The sequence below is a fragment of the Mus pahari genome, chromosome 22 (genome assembly GCF_900095145.1).
Source record: "Mus pahari chromosome 22, PAHARI_EIJ_v1.1, whole genome shotgun sequence".
Classification (NCBI taxonomy): Eukaryota; Metazoa; Chordata; class Mammalia; order Rodentia; family Muridae; genus Mus; species Mus pahari.
Genome location: NC_034611.1, coordinates 38,611,916 through 38,617,818, shown reverse-complemented (window position 1 = coordinate 38,617,818; position 5,903 = coordinate 38,611,916).

Sequence of the window (5,903 nt, the reverse complement as noted above, 5' to 3'; positions counted from 1 at the left end):
GAGAGAGAGAGAGAGAGAGAGAGAGAGAGAGAGAGAGAGAGAGAGAGAGATTTCTGTTCCTATGTGCTGGCAGGTTATAAGTCAGGTATTGATAACTTGGATTTCCTGTTTTGTGAATTCTCCAGGAATGTCTGTCACTTGGAGCTCCGCCCAATCATGGCTTGAGAGATAATGATGCTGCATTTCCTTACTAGCCCACCCTTTCACTTCCTATCCATTCCTGTTTTATTTCTACATAGTTAGCTATTGGCCATCTTCAATTATTTTGTTCCTGGTTTATTTTCTCAACTGTACTGTCCTAGGTAGCATTAACTGTCAACTCGACAGTCTACAATCACCTGGAAAATGTCTCCATTGAGTAGCTGCCTCCATCGAATTGTCTTGGTTGATATAGGAAAGCCCCGCCTGCTGTGGGTCGTGCCACTGCCTAGTCAGTGGTCCTGAGCTGCTAAGTCGGAGCCAGATACCAAAGCTAAGCAGAAGCAGGGTTTCTCTGTTTCCTGTCTGAATTTTTGCCCTGACTTCCCTCAATGATGCATTGTGACCTGGAAGTATAGGCTAAATAAAAACTCTTCCCTCCCCTAAATTGCTTTTGAGCCAAGTGACCTATCACAGCCACAGAAGGGAAGACCAGAACACCTGCTGATCAGGAATTACAGCAATAGTGAAGTGCAGTAAACACTATAGAAAGTGAAGGCATATAATTCCAAATAAATACTGTGTTAATTTCACATGTAAAGGTTGACTGGTTATTTCCTAGGACATCATTAGGAGAAACATTACCCACTTAATAAGTAGATAAAATGGATGTGTGGTTAGCATACCAGTAATTTATAATGGTTTGCTTTTAATCTGTTTGAGAGTTTTAAAAATGCTTCCTCTGTTAGCATCCAGTGGCCAATTTAGGGGACTCCGTCTTCCTAGAGTTTCCCAAGTTAAACTAAACCTTCTTTCCAAATACTAGTATTATTTAGGCTGGTTTGATAGATTGCTTACTAAAATTTCCTAGTATTGTGACATTAATTGTTGTTTTCAGAAATGACTGGTGTTTTAACTAACACATTAAGTCTGAGCCTCCCAGGCAGGCTGAGGCATCACCCTGTAGATGAACATCTTTGTTCTCTTTAAAGGTGGAAAGCTACGCAGATAAGATCTTGCTTTAGAAAGGAAAAGATTCTTCATGGCAATAGTGTTCTCTGTTAAAAATACATTGAGTAAATAAATGTCTTCTTTCCTTTAAAAATTTTTTTTGTTGGTTATTTTATTTATTTACATTTCAAATGTTATCCCCCTTCCCGGTTTCCCCTCCATAAACTCCCTTTCGTAGCCCCCACCCCTGCTTCTATGAGGGTGCACCCCCACCCACCTGCCTAAATCCTGCTTCACTGTCCTGCCCTAGCATTCCCCTATAGTGGGGCATCAACCTGCCTACCTGCCTGTCTCTGTGTGGGCACAGTGTGCATGAGTTGTGGCTAAAGAACAACCCTCAAGTTGATTCCTTCCATCCACCATGTGGAGCTGAGCATCAAACCCAAGTCACTGAGCTTGGTGGCAAACTCCTCCACTCAGTGAGCCATCTTTCTAGCCCCTAAGCTGGAGAAAGGAATTCCAGTAATCTGGAGAGACTTATAAATAACTAGGTTGCTGAAGAAAAATAAGCTTGGAGTAAGATCTGCATATCAAGACCCTGGTAAAGTTATGGATGAACTCACTGTCCTAGAAAAGCATTGAATCAGATTGACCGGATTGATAAACACAGGAAGAGATTTCATTTTAATCCTCTCTTAGGTTTTTCTAAATCTTCGGACTGACTTTCTAAAGTGTCAGAGAGTTAGGTTGACAGTTGTAGTCTTCAACTGAGCTGTCGATGGTATCTCTTTGGAGGTAATGTTGGCCTCCCTTAAATCAAATGACTGATTGTAAACCTTCTGCTGTTGTTTGAAGAATGTTATTTTGAGTATGATTCTTCCCTAGGAAAAAGCATTGACTTATTTTAGGGGATAATATACTTTCAATTACTTTTAGTATTTATTATTATTCACTAATTTGTCAACCAAGTGTCCTTGAACCTTGTAGAATAAAGTGGAGAGAAGCTTTGGTTTGGGGGGGAAGGATCAAAGTTGAAACGGAAGCAAAGTGAAATATGTTAGAGATTGCAATCTTACTAATATCTGGTGACGACTCAGGAAGGCTTAGGAAGAGGGCGCTTGCTACAATGAGTAGATCAAATGCATCACTAACGGCAGGCATAGGTAGCCTGGGGAGAGGGGTCTACAAATGCTGCCATCACTCATTTTACCTTTGAAGTTTGAATCTTTTCATTTCTTGGCTATTCTAATAAACACACATTTCTGGCTTCTAGATAAATGACGACTGCTTAAGGTTAGTAAGTTATCATCTTAATCAAAGTTGGATGACGTTGGATGCCTAAAGGCAAATTTAAATTTGAGATTAAATTAAGCAATTCTTAATCAATTTCAGTAAGTTCTACAAGTACATTCAGAATCCGAAAGTTTATCAGTCAATATAAGCCATCTCTATTAAAGAAAAACAATAGCATATTTTAATTGACATATGATCTTTATTAAACTAACAAAAATAGAGTTGCCTTTGGTCTTAATGAGGTTGCTTAACTAAATCTGCTGTATAGAATTGATTTCTGCCTTTTTCTAAAGGACTCATTATCAACTTTAATAAGCCAGGAATTGATCCATTTTGGAAAACGAAGAATATATTATATCCTAGGTCTCCAACTTAATTTGTAGAGAAATAGATACTATCAGAATTGAGAATTCTCCACTGAAATGTATTGAACTGGTCCAAGAAATATTTCTGAAACCAGCTCAATTTAGCCGCGGGAATGTAATAGGACATGGAATCAGCAGATACCTTAGCCTTGAGATGCCTTCAATCTAAGAATGTGAAAGATTCAGCAGGCAAAACAAGAAAGGCGCCTCTGCTTTGGAACTTTAAGGTGTTTTTCTGCTTTACATTTTAATTGGTTGTTTAACTTTGTATTAAACAAAACTGTTATGGTTAAGAATTATTTTTATTCTGGTCCTTTAGAGCTAAAAAAAATAAAGTTTGTGACTGTCTGCCTCTTACAGAGAAAAGTCCTGCTTCAAAGCTACTTCATCAAAATGAACTTTAAGAAATATAATCCTATGCAGAACTCAAGGGGGCTGCTGTGACTGTTCTGATGTGTCTGTTTCTGGACAGCTCAGTCCTAAGTCATGTATTCATTCCTTCAGCAGGCATCATTTGCTGTATCACACAGTAATAGTTAGCATACAGTAGTCTTCTTAAATATGAGTTATTCAGCCTGGGGCTAAAAGAAGTTAGCAGTTACATTTTCTCAGATTTTCTTGTCTTACTTGAAGACACCTTCCCTGATAAAAGGACACGACAATTGCCATTACTTGTCTGCTCTAGGAGACAACCAAGTGTTCCACATTTATGCTTGCAGATTCTGTTTTTATTTTTACATGTTGGTTCCACTTTCTAGGCTAGTATGCTGGCCACATTTATATCAACTTGACACAAACTGTAGCCATCTGAGAGGAGGAAACGTCCACTGAGAGCCTCCAAAATACCTCCTTCCTCGGTCTATGTGCCAGAGCATGTTCTTACTTAATGACTGATGGGGGGAGACCCTGTGGGGCCTCTTGTGGCGGGTCATCCTGGACTGGTGGTTCTGGGTTCTTTAAGAAAGCAGGCTGAGCAAGCCATAGGGAGCAAGCCAGTAAGCAGCACTCCTCCATGGCCTCTGCATCAGCTCCTGCCTCCAGGTTCCTGCTCTGTGTGAATTCCTGCCTTGACTTCCCTCAGTGATGGACTGTCATCCTGTAGTGTAAGCTGAAATAAACCCTTTCCTCACAAGTTGTCTTGGCCATGTTTTTTCATCATGGCACTGGAAGCCCTAACTAACACAGATATCAACTATATATTTTTGAGTGCTATCTTTGTGTTACCAAAATCCACTTTCTACATATAACATAGGCAGGCCATTGGAATGCATTTTCTCCAGATGATGCCTTAAGCCAGTGGCCTGTGGTATAAACATTTAAAGAATTCCTAAATCTTTGCTTCCTTTGCCAGAATAATTTTACAGATTTGTTACATCTCCTGGGGGTAGTTGGCTTAACAATTCCTCCTGTATTGTCTGTCTATATTTTTCTGCAATCTGTGCCTCAGGGATTGTTTCTAGGAAAAACACGTAGGAATTTTGTGTTGTACAGATAATCCAGGTAGGAGTTTTGTATCCCCATAGCTCTACCAAATCTAGAGAGTAGGTAAGAATGCTGTTTCTCTTTCTGGCCCAGAGATGTACATGGAGTAAGGATTCCATGACTGAAATAGTAGATTTCAGATTGTTGGTAAGTAAATGTTGGTATATTAAAGTCATGTGCACACAGTTCACATTCATGTGACTTTTGTGTTTGATAGATTGATTTTACTTTGAAATCACTAAACATCCCCCAAAGGATCAACTCTAGATTGTTGAAATATGGGATATGGTGGTACACCGCTCTATTCCTGGTAATCAGGAGACTGAAGCAGAAGGACTGAGAGCTGAAGGCCAAGCAGAGCTGCAGAAGAACCTGCAGCCCAGGCCGGGACACATAGCGAAACTGGCTCAGAAAGAACTGAATGAACTGATTTATATGTGCCATTCTTATTTGAACAAACCTTGCTGAATGATTGTGATCATTACAAAATGATTGTAATGTTAGCCTTTAGACACACAACAGTGACAAAGAGAAATTAATGGTCGCTTAAAGTCTTTGCCTTTGTGGAAGTTTAAATTTGAGCTGCTTTTGCTGTGCCCAGATATATTTACATGATATTCTTGCAAAGATATGTTGTTCTTGCATATACTTTGCAAATCTTACTAGTTGCCTTGGTTAGGTTTCTATTGCTGTGATTAAACACCATAACCAGAAAGCAGCCTGAGGAAGAAAGGATTTATTTCCATTTACAGCTTATCCGTCAGTCTGTCATGCTGGCAAGCCAAGGCAGGAACTGACACAGAGCCCATGCAGGAGTTCTGTTCACTGGCTCTCTGCTCAGCTTGCTTTTTTTTTAATAACCCCAGGATCACCTGCCTGGGGTGATTCCACCCACCATGGGGCAGACCCTCCCACATTAATCATTAATAAAATGCGCAGCCAACTTGTCTACAGGTCAGTCTGAGGAAGCATTTTCTCAGTTGAAGTGACCTCTCCCCAGATGACCCAAGCGTGAGTCAAGCTACAAAACACTAAGTGGCCAAGTTGTTAGAAAGAGGCCCTGGGGTGTGCTTATTGCGTTTGCTCCCTTAGGATTCGTGCTGTAAACTCAGTGCAAAGGCACTCTCACCGCTCCACTCCTCAGTAATGACTGTAGCCTGATGGCATGTCTTCTAAGTCTACTTCCATGGCTTTTCCCCTCTTCATCATCGTTCAAGAAGGACTTGGCACTGTAGAATTGTGGTTTAAGTTCTATCTTGTTACTTTTCTAATGTCTCACCAAGAATAGTATAAAATTAAGTACAAAATGCTTTAAGTACAAAATGTGTCCAAAACTAAATATATATATATAATTTTTAATTAAGAAAATAAAGGGGAGCAGGTGAGGTTGCGTAGTGGGTAGAATCACCTGCCACCTGACCTGAGCTTGATCTTACAACCCAAATGGTGGAAAGACTGACTTCTATAAGTTTTACTATGACCTCGACCTTTGTACCATGACACCTGTGTAGGCAGGTGCATGCTTGCGTACGTGACCGTGCCTGCGCCTGTGCACACACACACACACACACACACACACACACACACACACAAAACGAGTAACAATGTAAATGATTTTTATTAAGTAAAAAGAAATGAACCAGTCTGGAACACAACTAATTATTTTTTAAGGTA